The sequence below is a fragment of the Siphateles boraxobius genome, unplaced genomic scaffold (assembly GCF_051911475.1).
Source record: "Siphateles boraxobius isolate OS27281-9 unplaced genomic scaffold, OSU_SipBor_1 25, whole genome shotgun sequence".
Lineage (NCBI taxonomy): Eukaryota > Metazoa > Chordata > Actinopteri > Cypriniformes > Leuciscidae > Siphateles > Siphateles boraxobius.
In genome coordinates, this window is record NW_027508866.1 from 34,896,817 (window position 1) to 34,912,899 (window position 16,083).

General features: G+C 41.8%; 1 long non-coding RNA gene across 1 annotated transcript; it reads left to right on the plus strand.

Moving 5' to 3' along the window:
* The first annotated feature begins 2,661 nt into the window (after positions 1-2,661).
* On the plus strand, positions 2,662-15,573 carry LOC143749609 (uncharacterized). The gene is made up of 3 exons (XR_013207050.1): positions 2,662-2,757; positions 7,601-7,652; positions 15,475-15,573. It is a non-coding gene; the product is annotated as an uncharacterized LOC143749609 (long non-coding RNA).
* The last annotated feature ends 510 nt before the right edge of the window (positions 15,574-16,083 follow it).

A 16,083-nucleotide genomic window follows, 5' to 3' on the forward strand; every position in this document is an offset into this window, starting at 1 on the left:
TCATGGATCCGTGTGTTCATTTTGCCTATCTGTCGGGTGTGGGGTCTGTGTGTGTGGTGCTTGTTTGTTGCTTAGGAACCAGCTGATCACTCTAATCAGTTTCCAGCTGCAGCTAGTCTACTGCTTGTTAAGCTGCCTATATCTAGTTGGAGTGTATTGCCTTGTGTTGGTTCGTCACTCTTGTTTGTTCTCTCACCTAGTTCCTGTGTCAGAATTTTCCTAGCAGAGTTATTTCCTCCTTCAAGTCTGTGCTTCCAAGCAGTACGGAAATCGCCTTGAGTTCTCTTCAACCAGCCATCGGTCTGAGATCCACGCTGTGTTTATTCCTGTCACTGCCTACACTACTTGGATTGTGTATTTCAGGTCGCCCGCCTGCAAATTGTGGCGTATTGATTTTTGTTTCCTGTGCTGCCCGTCGAAATAAACTGCTTACTTGCAATTGGATCTACGACTCTGTTTCTGACAGTTTCAAGGCACTTCAGTGTTGAACAAAATATCTGTTAATGAATGCTCAGTAGTTTGTATATTGTGTCGTGTGATATGATTTAATGATTACAGCCGTTGATTTGCCAGTGGCCTATCGGATACTTTCCTAGTAAGTAATCCAACAGCCATCAGGTTTGTTTCTTTGGTTTCAATTATATACTTCTATTTTCCTAGGATGGACTTTTAAAATTGTTTTGTTTGAGAGCTTGTAAAAATGTATCTGTGGTGCAATAATAAAGTTTCGTTTGTGATTATTTTGTGCCATTCCCTATTGCTTGCTCAGTTGGGAGCCTGCATAACCTCAACAAGATATTATATTGAACAGAAATGTTTGTTTGTGGCATGCATGAATTAATGAATATAAAAAAATCTTTTTCCGCAAAAAACACATAATGTTCCATAATGGTTAGAAACATGGTGAGATGTTTTTCACAATGTACAACCACAACAATTAAAATGTTAAAATTGAATTACAAGTGGGTAAAATGATCAACCACAGTAATTTGCACATTTACCCTACTTTAAATGTCAATGCCATAAATTACTCATGAGCGTATATTGCATTTGTGAATAGAATAAAGAGAGCAATGAAGCGATGTCACATTATGTGTATATGGAGAAGACGCATAACTGGCGTCTTCTCAGTTAAATCCCTGGTATGGGGATTTAATTACACAAACACACTGTTGTGATTGTTGTCTTTCTTAATTGTTTGCTCAGTTAAGTGATTTCAAAGAATCTTTATTAAATCCTCAAGTGAAGTATTTTTTTTCACAGGAAACATTCCGAATCTCCCCCAAACGATGGATTTCGTTGACAAAATGGACCATATTGTTGGAAACAAAAACATTTCTACAATGTGATTTTGTTTCCTTTTATCCTCTCCTTCCTTTTCCCGAGGCACTGTGTGGTTGGACGCGATTTAACACAGTGGTGATACAACAATTAAACTAGTCAAGTTGTGAAAGGAACGAATTTTAGTTATGTTCAACTAGCTTACCATAACAATTAAATTGTATATAAAAAAAAAATGAGCCCCATGAGTTAATTTCGTATAAAAAGGAGCAACTAATTCTGTGTTGAAGTTTTATTCACAAGTGTGAAGTCATGATATAGCCTATATTACATATATTTAGCAAAAAATACTTAAACACACACATTAACGCAGGGTCTTGGGATCCCAGACAAAAGTAAGTTTCTTCAAAATTTGGTCTGCTCATGCAATCCCAGTGGTACCAGACATTGCAACTGTCACATTCAGTCAAAAGAATATAAAAAAATGACATTTACAACACACCTGTATTATTAAAACTTTAAATACATTGACATGTTAAAAAACAAAAGTGAAAAATATAAAGTGTCTGCTTTGCATGTATCCACTGAGGCTGGTGGTCAGTCAGAACGCTGGTTCTGGTGACCTAGAGGTATTTGGGCTCGCCCACCTTCATTGATTTCAAACTTCGGATCAGGACCTGCGGGTTAGGCACGAATTTATGGGTTGGCTTATCTGTGGAAACAGGCAGGGTTAGTGAAACATCACCATAAATATAATTTAGTTTATTCAGCAACATAATCGGCCAGGATGACTTCCGGGTTTCCTCTAGAAAGAGAGAATGCCCGGGTCGAGGTCGGGGAAGCCCTGCTCATTAGTATTTCAATTGGAGACAGTTTATTTGTTAAGGATGGACTGTTAAATACAGATCTGGCAGAACATTTTTAGTATTATGACAAAAGAAGCAGAATAAAATGGATTGTTTGTCTCATGCAATTGTGTTATGTAATATGCCGAGGGTCATAGAGGGGGGTACATTGAGTTTTACATTCTGTATTTGCTTATATTCACCTAGAGGGAGTTTGACCTCTTGTTTATTTGGTGGTTGGACTTAGCTGGTTTAATCTGGAAGTAGCTGGTTTCCAGCCTGACAGAGCTGCTGGTTCTAGCTTTTCTGTCAGATGATTTTAGTTTCAAAACCTCTTTAAAAGCAGATAGAAGCCAATCATCTAATACTGGTCTTTAGCTGTTTGTTTTTACCGCAGTATTACAGTATATTCACTGTGCATTGCACTTTTCCCTTTCTGGATTAAAACTTGTGTAAATTAAAACTACAGAAAACATGAAAAATAAATGTGTCATGCAGTCGGGGGCGTCGCTAAACCCATTTTACCGGAGCACTTTTTACTCGCCCCCTCACTGTGCTCCTCCTCTCTTTACTTTTCACCGTAGAATCCTAAACTTGCTGTCAGATGATACGACACTGTAGCTGAGAAGAGGTAACTACCAGCTTTACTGTGTTTATTAATACAATGTGATTTTTTTATAAAGAAGGGAGTGATTTTTAACCCTCAGTAATGAAATTTACTGTTAAAGGGGTGGTTTACTGCTTTTTTTCTTTGCATGATTGTGTTTACGGGGTGCAATATAACATGTCTAAGTGTGTGCTATTTTTAAAAAAAGCCTTATTTTTCATAAATTTCACCTTTATTGTAAGCCGCTTTCTCCTCTGTCATTTGAACGACCGGTTGACTTCCTGATTCTATGAAACCACTCCCTCAGAAACAGGCAATGGGCTCAGTTGGTTAGTTGGGGCGGTGTGTTGTAATTGGCTAAACTGCGTAGTGCACGTGTCACGGATGGAACAGGAGTCAGACTGCTGGTAAGTGAATAGGTTTATTTCACAGGTTTTGCAGAAGCAGACAGAGATATGGTGAGTATTAAGACACATGATACTTTGTATGGTGACTTAGCTGAGGAATTAACAAGTGTCTCTTTTGCAGATGCAGGCGAAGGGTCCCAGGAACGGATGCAGATGAAAGGCAGTAGACAGATGATGATGGCTGAAGGCAAGGCTTGTATGATGTCCAACGGGAGGCAGGTAAGAAGCGGGTAAGTATAGCAGGAGAGTCTGTGGGTCATGTGTAGACGAGACCAGACGATGAGTGTGTAAAAGGGAGTTGAATATAAAGGGAGGTGTAATGATGAAGTGCAGGTGATGGTGATCAGTACTCAGGGGATATTGAACGCGAGGGAGGAGTGAGTGAATGAGTGGGAGGAGTGAATGGAGCTGGTGGAATCCTGACAGTACCACCCTCCTCCGAGGCGGCTCTCGACGACTGAGAAGAGGGATGAGGGCGGCGACAAAGTCTACCCCGGGGCCTGGGAGCTGGACGGTCAGGATGATCAGAATGAAACTGAGTGAGTAAGGCTGGATCCAGGATGTCCTCACGAGGAACCCACGACCGTTCCTCCGGGCCGTAGTCCTCCCGGTCCACCAGATACTCCAGCCTGGGACCTCGACGCCGCGAGTCCATGATGGTACGGACCTGGTAGATGGGCTCTTCTACGATGGGAAGCGGAGGAGGAAGTACGTCCACTGGAACGGCTTCTGTGGAGGGAGGAGTGACAGGATCAGTGAAGGGTTTTAATAGGGAAACATGAAAAGAAGGTGATATCCGGTACTGTGGAGGAAGGTTGAGTCTGTATGTGGCATCGTTCGGCTGGCTCTGTATGGTGAATGGACAGTGGTATCGAGGACTCAGCTTACGGCAAGGCAGGCGGAGGCGAATGTCCCGAGTCGATAGGCACACCTTCTGTCCTGGCTGATACTGAGGAGTTTCCAAGCGCCGACGATCAGTTTGGTCCTTATGCCTCTGCACTGCCTGCTGGAGATGAACGTGAGCCGAGTCCCATACCCTCACGCTCTGATGGAACCAGTAATCGACAGCTGGAACCTGGGAGGGCTCACCCGACCAAAGGAAGAGAGGAGGTTGATAAACCAGGACAACAAGCTTGCCCTCCGGGAGTTTTCTGGGGGTGTTGGTAACGGCGCAGACTGAGCAACCCTTGACGTACCTAGACACATCCTGAGCGATGAACGGCCACCAGTACCGGTTACTGAGAAGAGAGGAGGTTGATAGCCCAGGACACACTGAAAGGGGCTGAGCCCAGTGGTTGACTGCCGAAGGGAGTTCTGGGCGTATTCCGCCCAGGGAAGGAACTGGCTCCAGCTGTCCTGGTACTGGTGGCAGTAGGTCCTCAGGTAACGTCCGATCTCCTGGATCTTCCGCTCAGTCTGGCCGTTAGTCTGAGGGTGGTATCCAGAAGACAAGCTAACCGTAACCCCAAGGAGTTTGAAGAATGCTTGCCACACTCTAGAAATGAACTGCGGACCTCTGTCCGAGACGATGTCTTCGGGAATTCCGAAGTTCCGAAATACGTGATTGAAGAGGGCCTCAGCGGCTTCGAATGCAGTAGGAAGTCCTGGCAGAGGATTTAGCTTGCAGGCTTTAGAAAAGCGATCCACAACTACGAAAACACATGTGTGGTTGTCGGATCGGGGCAGGTCAGTCATGAAGTGTTGGGTCTCTGGACTCTCAATAGACGTGGAACAAACGGGAAACTCGGGGCTTCCCTCTGAAGATGAAGAACTCAGATGAAATCTTTTAACCGTCGATATGCAGGAAGGGAAGCAGTTCTCACCCCAACGAAGGATCTCCCCGGACGTCCAGTCAATGGTGGGTTGGTGTTGGGCCTTCCAAGGGCGTCCCAGGATGAGCTCAGCAGTGGACTCCTCCAGCACCATGAAGGAGATCTCCTCCGTATGAAGGCAGCCAACGCAGAGCTTCAGTGTGGGGGTGACATAGCGAATTCGACCTCGACCCAGCGGTTTACCTTGAATGGTCTGAACCCGAAGATCTTGGAGGTTTCGTTGTTTACGGATATTCAGTTTCTGGAGGAGTTGCGTGGATATGAAGTTCCCCACGGAACCAGAGTCGAGGAGGGCTTGTGCTGAGACACATACATGAGTGGAGTCAACTGGCATAGGCTCGGGTGCTGGAGGAGCGCATGATGGAGCCGGGTGCGGAGGACATACAGCGGAAGCAGGGTTATTGCAGGCAGACAAATGTTGAGACACCTGAACGGTTCTCTGAATGAGACTTTCTAGTCCAATGGAATTTTCAAACACCACGATCAGCTGGGGGATGTCGGGGTTGAGACCATGATGGAAAGCTCTTATCAGAGCGGTTTCATTCCAGCCGCTCGATGCCGCCAATGTACGAAACTGGAGTGCATAACTGATTACTGAGGACACTCCTTGACGGAGATTGAACAGCTGATCATGCACGGAGAGATCGGATGCTGTCTGACCAAACACTTCCTTGAAATGCTGCACAAAGTTCGATAGAGATTTCACTACTGGAGAAGGAGTGTTTGGCGAACTGCCTGGACGAGTTCAACAAACGGATCGCGAGATGGATTCTCCACGGGCTCCGCTGAATCCTGCATGTTAGGTCTCGTCTTCTGTCACGGATGGAATAGGAGTCAGACTGGTGGTAAGTGAATAGATTTATTTCACAGGTTTTGCAGAAGCAGACAGGGATATGGTGAGTATTAAGACAGATGATACTTTGTATGGTAACTTAGCTAAGGAATTAACAAGTGTCTCTTTTGCAGATGCAGGCGATGGGTCCCAGGAACGGATGCAGATGAAAGGCAGTAGACAGATGATGATGGCTGAAGGCAAGGCTTGTATGATGTCCAACGGAAGGCAGGTAAGAAGCGGGTAAGTATAGCTGGAGAGTCTGTGGGTCATGTGTAGACGAGACCAGGTGATGGTGATCAGTACTCAGGGGATAGTGAACGAGAGGGAGGAGTGAGTGAATGAGTGGGAGGAGTGAATGGAGCTGGTGGAATCCTGACAGCACGTAGTCCAGAAACTTCACGCCCATTACCTTTACGGCGAAAGCTGCATGTGCGCCGGTCAAATGTAAATAGTGTGAATAGCCTACTGCCGTATCAGTTTGAGCCAGAATCAGACCCAGAAAGAGGCAATGAAGAGAGTCAAGCAGAACCTCCCCACGGCTTTTACAAAACGTTTCTGAATGGTACATTTTATTATTATTATTCTATTCTATTCTTTTCTATTCTACTATTACATAAGAATTTCGATACGCTGTTACTTGAAAATGCTACTCCTGCTCATAGCTTTTGAGATACGGTTTTCTCCTGATTAAACATTTCTGAATAAATGACAGAGTAATACCGTTTTTTAAAGTTATTGTTTTATCGATATAATGAACAACCGTTTATCTATTCACAAAACTTAGTTTACTCAGTGTGTCGTTTTCTTTAGGTGTACACGTTTGTCTTACACACACAAAATAGCATCGAACTAACTGGCTACTATAAACAAACAGCGTTGGCATGGGTTTACGTTCTTGATCAAATCTAAAAATTACGTCATAAAGTATACATGGAAAATACATTTACAAAATGAGTACATAATTACAAATTCAGGTCCAAAATATTTGTACGCGTTTGTCATAGACACACGAAATAGCATAACTAAGTGGCTACTAAAGCCAGCGCTGGCATTTGTTTACGTCCTTGATAAAACTAAAACATTACGTCTGAAATTATACATGCAAATAAATACATTTAAAATTATTAAGTCTTACTTACAGGTTGTGGCCCAACAACTGCTGCCTCTGGTTTTAAAGTTGGAACTGCTTCATGCTTTTGTAACGATTCTTGTTGAATCCGACATTGAATTTGTGGAGATTCTGGAAGCTGTCTTCCGTAAAATGCGCAGCACAGAGAGCTAAATTACGATTGTAATTTTCAGGAACATAATCAAACATAAATTGTAGTCATTGTAGACGAACTACAGCGTCCATAGGAAGCCCGAACACAGAAGACCTGACAGCTGGGTGAAAATAACACACTTTCGACGGCATGGCTACTGCTCTCCACTATAACTCTTCCTCTTCGACAAAGCGGCAGAAATATGGCCACGCCCCCTTTTTTGCATATTCCGGAGGGAGGGTTGATTATGGGTTAGTTAAGTATAAAACCCGGGAGTATCTCGTTGTAGTCCCATTGAGTCGTTTTTGTAGGCATTAAACTTCCTGATTTTTAAAAGACGATATCTCTGCTTACGTTGAACTTTCAGCGCAGCAACTTTGCAGATACTGTTCATGCACCAACAGCAACATTACCGACTATTTAAAATGAAAAAAGTGAAATCGCAATCAACCACCCCTTTAATTGTTGCGTGCTACAAACCTTTATTCTTAAAAAAGTTTTAATTTTACGTCATTTTCTTTCTCGAAACAGGATTATAATCTATTATTTAATTCCTCTTGGATCTTGATTGACTCACATCCGGGTCTGAAATTAATGGGGGTGTGTGGCGAAAATGCCATCAAAATTAAAATCAATTCCTGATTAAGCAACTTCACTCAAGAGTGCAGATATCCACGAATATATTGCAATTGTGATAAAGATTATGGAAGTTCGACAAACAAGAATTTTAGATATTACATTTGGACACAATAGTCTGTTTATGTTCCTTCAGTGAAGGGCAGTGGAGACGTTTGCAAAATGACTTATTTTCTCCAAGGCCCCCCTTCTCTCCGAATCAATACCGCAAGCCAAACTCACAACCTTTTTTATTCACAATAACATTTGTATTCTAGTTACTAATTACTTTAACTCCATGTTATTATTTTTTAAATTCAAGATAGAATTAAACCTTTTTTGCAAACATACTTTGCAAAAATGTCCCTGCAGTCATTCTTTACTTACTTTACTAACTCTGCTCAGTTATACAGTAACTTGAACAAATAAGCATGTCAACCTGCCATTCCAAACAAGACCACAGGGAGATCCCAATCAACTGCACATACATATAGCTATACGGATCCATTCAGAATTATTGAACACACCAAAATACAAATTCTGAATGTGTGCAAACTCAGTGATCTTAATGTGGGTCGATGTCATCAGTGGACAGTTCCTCTGTCAGAACAAGCAATTGTGTTTATGTTTGGAGCATCTAAAGACCATGTGTACATAAACACCACTGATCCTCACAAACTTCTCCAAAACACGTTTTTTGGCGAGAATCCTTTATAGAACACTCAAAGTACATATATTTTGACAATTATGTGAAAATATTGAACTGTGTTCATGCCAAAATGCAATGTTGTAGAGATCAGTGAGCCAAGAGCGCACACTCTTAACGCATCAATAATAATGGACTTGCGCATGCCTAATGTACGACTCCTGTATGTCACTGTAATCGTCTTTAACTTAATTAGCCTACAATCGTCATCCATGAAAACTTTATTTTCCACTATATTCTTCATGAAGCGTTTAGGTGTTTTGAGCAGACGTTCAGTCTGTATTTCACACAGTGCAATGAGAAACGGCTTGGGCTGCTCCGAAACAATCACAGACTACATACAAGAGTGGTAATGTTTTGTTAATTTTTCATTTATATAATGTATTATTAATTAAATTAATGAATTATAATATATTTAAATTAACGGCCCCCCTGGATAATCACCGAGTTTGAGATGATATCATATTACACATGCTCAGTTATCCCCTCTTCTGTAAAAAATAAATTTCAAGTTAAATAAAAAAAATTTTTATGATCAGATTTTGTTTCACCGTCTAAACTGTTTGCCTGAAGCATTGTAAATTCATATAATTTTTATCAGTATTTTCCTAGCTTCTAAAATCCATAGCTATATGTGTCAAAGCTATTGTTTCAAGCTAGCATAGCAAGTTTTATCATTGCTGTTATGAATTAATTTAATTCTGAAAACACACTGCAATGCTAAGGCAAATGCTACCCAAGTATTTGAAGGTTGAGCAGTGAGCTCATTAGCTATACAGCATTAACCAATCAGCTGCCCCCTATAGATAACTATGGCCCAGTCCCAATTCGCCTATACTACGACCTAAAAGTATGTACTCTTTTTGTGATGAAAAAGTACATACTTTTGAGTGTGTAGCAGAAGAGTAGGCAAGCTTTGGGCATACTATCACGTCATTTTAAACGGACAGATCTGTTGCGTGCATCCTGTCATCGTAAACTGCCCTGTCAATCATTTTGTGACAGTTAAAATTCTCCATTCAATCTAATTTGATTTCCTACCGTTTCGGAGAGAAATGTAGTCGCACGTTCATATGCGACTACATCGCAACGTGGGTCTTTCATGCGGAGACTCCTCATGTGTTTGCAATTTGAATATAATGATGCATTTAAAAGGAAATGGCTAAACGTATCTTCTTTACTAAAGTTCACTATGCTGCTGCAGATGCAATGTAGACAAAGTTGAATAAATACATTTTCGTCAGGTTAGATACTGATAATTAATCACTCAAACCTCTCAACATAACCGCCAGACTCGCGCGGTGTTTTACCCTTAAGTGTTTTTTTTTTAAACACTTTTCACTCGTGTTTGTAGTTCTAACCGAATCCTCGTCCAACGCGCGATGGGGGCGATATTAGCCGATAGAGTGTGCATCGATCTGCACTTCGGATTCTGACCGGAAATAGTAGACCATTTGTATAATTATTTATTTATTTATTTGAACAATGTCCTTTTGATATTGCATTTTTGTTGATGGTGTAGCCCAATATATTTGCAACTGACGTGACTGCAAGGGACAGAGAAGGAACAAGAAACACAAGCTTTTTTACTGAAAATGAGTCTTTATTTGAACCCAAGAAAAAAAATCAACTATACAAACTCATACATTTCTTACAACAAAAATAAAATAAACAAACAGAAAATAAAATAGAGAATCGGTCAGACAAAAACCAAACAAACTAAAACTGAACAGCTCAAATGAACAAAGAAAAGGATGGGCCCACAATTCAGCTTTACATTCAACATACAACCTTATTAAATTGAAATTGAATCAAACAGAGGTATATATTAAAGAAAGAAAGAGGAAAGCAAAATGTAATAAATACCATAAATGTAGGCTACAATTGAATTAATAAAGACATCAACTTTCCTCCCCCTCTAGTCATTTTTAATAATTGTGGAGGTTGTCTGTGATCTTAATCCCGTGCGAATCGGCCATCTGTACTTTGTAAAGTAAAAATTCCCCCGCAAATGACCTACCATTTCGCGAACACCGAGGTCCTGTGATAATATTAGTCCCCTGGCGAATTAGGCATCACAGAGGGATCAACTCCTGTGTTTATCCATCGTCCCTGCGTTGCTAAATCTCACGAGCAAGTTTATGATCCTGTCAACACTCCGACATCTAACGCGCCTCGCATCTATTGTTGTTACGTAGTTGAAAAGCCATAGAACTGCATCTGATAGAACGTTCACTGTAGCACGATACAACGATATTTCCGAAAAAGTTTAATCGTGGAGACATTTTAATCGTTCACGATCAAATATCATCATATCGCACACCCCTAGTTGTAAATGTAAACATGTGCAAACCTAACAATAAAGAATTAATGAATATTGTTTGTTTCGTGTGGTTATGAGCTATCATTATACTGGAACAAATGAATGTGAATTTCAAAAGAGAGAAGTTTAAATAAAGATTATTCTTAAATGAATGCATGTCCTTCGTGTACATGTATGTGCATGTGGAAGCATGTGTGTGTGAGATGATACATCCACATTACCACCCTTGTGCGGCCACCACTCGGGCCTTCACAGTGACCTTCATAGTTTTTATATATTTATGTTCCTTGACAAGCAGGCTGGAGAGGTTGACCATCGATAACGACCTGTTCAAACGCATGTTTTAATGTCTCATCCTGAGACTGTTCCAGGGGAAAATCATCGCAGCCTGTGAGGATCAGCCTCTCAATAACTCTCTGTTCCCCTGGTTCAGGTCCCTGGGGTCTCAGTTCAGCCTCTACCACCTGTGCAACCGCCCTCCTCCCATGCTCTCTCTTCCCACAAGAGACATCCGCACATAAATACCTCAATAATTTACTAAAAAGCTGGCCAATTTGTTTCAAAAATTAGCGGAGTTGCCAGTTGGTCTTTCAATATTCGATTCAGTCTTTCGACTATACCATCGCATTAGGCGTGGTGGGGAGAGGCACAGATTTTCTCAATCCCAAGTTGACTGCACAGATGTTTAATCAAATCGGACTCATACTGGTCTGTATGGAATATCTCAGGGACTCCGTGCTGTTTAATGTAATCCTCAAAATGCACTGTGCTTGTAGCACGCTGGTCTTTCAGGGGGTACAGACTGACAAAGCAGGTAAAAAACTAAAACATACATATTTCCAAACGAAGTAACTGGTAGCTCAGTGATGTCAACAGCAATTATTTGGAATGGTCTTTCCACATTGATCGACTGTAACAGGGCCCTGTCATGAGGAGTCGTAGAAGCACATGACTGACAAGATAAACATTCAGCACAGAATTTTTGGATATCACGAGATATATACGGCCAATAGCACATTTTCCTGGCTCTCAACAAGGTACGCTCAGCACTCAAATGTCCACTTAACTTCTCCCCATTAAAACACTTAGAGCTGTTAGAATAAGTACCTCAGACAAAACTACTTGGTAACCAGGAGGGCTATGAGGAGATGATTTTACTCTGTGACACAATATACCCTTTTGGAATAATAATTTGGGGAATTCATGCCAGAGTTTCCTCAGTGTGGCAGGGGAATGTTTGAGTGTCTAATGGGGGCTTTAGATTACCATTCCCTTTCCAGTCCATGACAGTACTAAGACAAATGTCAGCTTTTTGCTGAGCTTGTTGAGCTTGACAAGCTGCACTGCTTTTGTTTCTGTCACAGGCAAGCTGGACGCCGCAACAAGGAAAAAGATACTGCTTTCAGCTTTCCTTCTCTGTGAAGAACGGTAAACTCATACACATCCATTCCAAGTATTTAACATGCTCTTCTACCTGTCGGATCATTATCAACTGTGGTTTTTTTCAGATACAACAATGGTTTGTAGTTGGTAATAATTTTGAATGGGGCACCTGAAAAGAAATGTCTGAAATGTGGGACAGACCACAACACAGCCTAAAGCTCACGGTTATAGGTTGACCATTTCTTTTCAGAAGGAGTCAGAGTGTGATTGGCATACACAATTACTCGTTCCTTCCCATCCTGCATCTGAGCAAGCACTTAACCTACACAATCACGAGAAGCATCAGTGTATAGTAGAAAAGGCTGTGTGAATATAAGGTGAGCTACAATGGTACAATGATTAGTGAGGGCATGTTTCAGTGATCTAAAAGCATCCTCACAATCACTCGACCACTTAAAGACAGCACCTTTTTGGGTTAGAGCATGTTTCCTGAAGGGGTCCAGCAATTATAGCAAAATTCCTGACAAACCTCCTAGAATAAGAGCACAGACCAACAAACGCTCTCACCTCTGTGACAGTCCTGGGGGTAGGCCATGACCGGACCTTGTCCAGGTTTTTTTCATCTCGCTTGAGACCCTGGCTGGATACAACATGACCCAAGTAAGACACTTCACTGCGAGCAAAATGACAATTACTACCCTTCAATTTTAGACCTGCTGAACGGAATCGAATGAAAACCTCCTCATGTTAAGATGTTCAATGAAAGTCCAACTGAACACCAATACATCATCAAGGTAAACAAGACAAACTTTCACAAGTCCCAGAAGCACCAGCTTCATCAGTCATTGGAAAGTCGGAGGGGCATTCATAAGACCCATCGGCATAACCTTCAATTGATATAAAGCACTGCCTGCTGTTTTTTCCCTATCATTAGAGTCTAGCTCAACTTGCCAACTTGACAAATCCATTGTACTAAACCAACATGCACCTGACAAGCTGTCAAGAGCGTCTGATGGTCGGAGTAAGGGGTACGAGTCTCTTACAGTGACTGCATTAAGCTTCCTGAAATCAATGCAGAATCTGTAACTGCCATGTTTCTTTTTTACTAAGACTAGAGGGGAAGTCCAGGGACTATAACTCTCTTCGATGACATCATGAGAAAGGAGCTGAGGACCTGATAAAAAGACATGGTATTGTCTGAATTTCAGGGTCTAAAATTCCAACATAATTGCATGTGAACTCTTTTTTTCTCCCAATATTGGGCTGAATTTTTGCCAAAGCATTAATCTGTGACCTGGCAGGGATCATAATGGGCTCTAAAGTCACAGCACTACTCCTAAGAGGGACTATATGCTGTATAGTCTGTGTAGCATTTCTTACCACCTGGACATTATGGGAGAACACTTCCTCACCCACCCTAATAGAAATAGGCAACATACCAAGAGTGTCTAGATAGTCACCAGTCACTGATTTTGCCAGCAGAAAGGATTTTTGAATAGGCTTTTTAATGAGAGAGGGAATCAACATTCTCAGTGTTTAACTGATCAAGGATATTTCTGAGCCTGTGTCTTCAAATGCTTGTACAGCAATGTTCTCAATGATAGCAAAAACATAAGGTGTGGGAGAACAGAAGTTACCAGTTCAGTTTGTTTGGGCCCGCTCATAGACTCAGCAGATACTTGGCCCATAGAACCTGCTACCAGACGTTTCCCTGCAGATCAACATCCCCATCATCGAAACTGACATGATGATCACCAGATGAGGGTAGATGGTCACTAGAAGATCTTGGGCCATATCTCTCACCAAAAAACTTGTTGGAGAGCAATTCTGTCACATGACAATCCTGATGATGAGAGGTGTGATGTAAGCGATACTCAGACGTCGGGCTGACATAATCACAATGATGTAGAGTCGGGCCGACATGTTGGCTATGACGATGAGTAGTAGGGCTGCCATGTTGAGCACCATAATGTGGAGGAAAGCTAGCGTGACGATCTTGATGATGTGGTGATGGGATGGAATAACGATCACGATGATGTGGAGACGGGCTGATGTGACGTTCTCAATGATGTGGCATTCTCGATGGTGTGGAGATGGGCTGATGTGACGTTTTCAATGATGTGGCATTCTCGATGATGTGGAGACAGGGTGATGTGGCATTCTCAAATAATGTGGAGACGGGCTGACGTGGTGTTCTCGATAATGTGGAGATCTCTATAGCCTCAATGTCTGTCATCGTCTCGATGGATGGAGGAGTATGGCTCATCTAGATGATGCAGGTGAGGATGGATATCTCCTTTGGGATGAGACCGGAGAGTAACGATGTTTATCTCTACCATGTTCAGGTGAGTAGCCTCTCTGTCTGGAGGAAACATGTTGAAAACTGTGATCATGTTGTCTTTTTAATTGACCAACTTCCATCCTGAGAATCTTTACATCAGCAGTTAGTTGCTTTACTGCAGTCATGATTTCTGATGAAATGTCCCCAGATGATGCTGTCTTTGTGGGCACCATTGCAGAAAGCGATTCCCCACTGGGTGAAGTTGCTGATGAATTTAGTGTTAGGCTGGTCTTTTGACTGAGATTGGAAAGGGGTGCAAGCCTGAGAACTTCATGTGCTCATTCCGACTTAGAAGCAATAGCCAATGCTTCTTCTAGGCTAGTAGCACCATGCTCACGACATTTTGCTTAGAGAACATGGTCAAGACCGGCTATGAACAGTCTAAATCTTTCCATAGCAAGGCCGGACATAATTTGGAAATCCTTCCAAAACCAGACTTGTAATGGACTATGAACTATGAGCGGCAAATACTTCCAAAGGCTCTTTGGGCATATGGGGTCTGGCATTCACAAAAGTCTGAAAATGCAGCAGAAATTGCTTCCTTCCAAAAACGTCATTTAATGCAGCAACACACAGTTCATAGTTCTGTTGTACATCAGGAGACAGAGAGCCAGTAAGTTAAAGCATCTCCACTCAACCGCGTAGGCAAAATTGCAGCCAAATTTTGTGTCTGTGCATCAGCACAAGCCTTAACAGCAAGCTCTAATCGGGCTTTCCATAAGGAAAAAATGTCTTTATCCTTACCGTCCCCATGGAAACATGGTAGAAGATCGAATTTGAAATGCAGCACCTTTGTTGTGTGATTAAACGTAGCCGCATTCTCTGAACGATGAGTTGTACTGTCCAATTCGTCATCATCGCTCCTGTTGAAAGACATTTTCCCGTCGATTAGGTACTGTTAAACTTTGAACAGACCGAGTGATGAAATAGTCTCTTTTAAACAGACCAAATGTCTCCTAAAAATTAAAATACAAAAAGTAAAAATATTAATACACATTTCTTGGTCCATTTGGTGAAATATTATGTTTTTTACACAGATAAACTTGCTGACCAAAACAGGATCTGATTGAGACAATGGCGCCCCCTATTCCGCTGATCATGATGGTTTTGGCAGCTTTCGGACTTGTAGGAATCATCATAGAGACCACCCACTGCCATAGTGGTGAGATACACCAATACAAATCTCACAAACATACACAAGAGTGAGGAACACTAATATAAAGAGTGTGTGTGTGTGTGTGTGTGTGTGTGTGTGTGTGTGTGTGTGTGTGTGTGTGTGTGTGTGTGTGTGTGTGTGTGTGTGTGTGTGTGTTTGTGTGTGTGTGTTCTGAACTAAAGGCACTACCTACCAATTCTCCCATCTCACAATCTTAGTTTTGTTCTATGCAGGTACATTAAAGCTGTAGTCCAAAACAAATTTTGTGTTTAAAATTTACAAAATGTATATAATGAGCGAGTACATCATGAATCCATTTTCCAAACCGTGTTTTCATCTTATCCTGAATCACTACTGTATATCTATAATAAGTTATTATATTCTGGCTATTTTAGACTGGTTCAGGTCGGCGCCATTGCAGAGTAGCCCAGTACCTGCGTGACTTGTCATAGACATAAACAGAGAGAAGTAGCTCTGGCTACAATGTTCT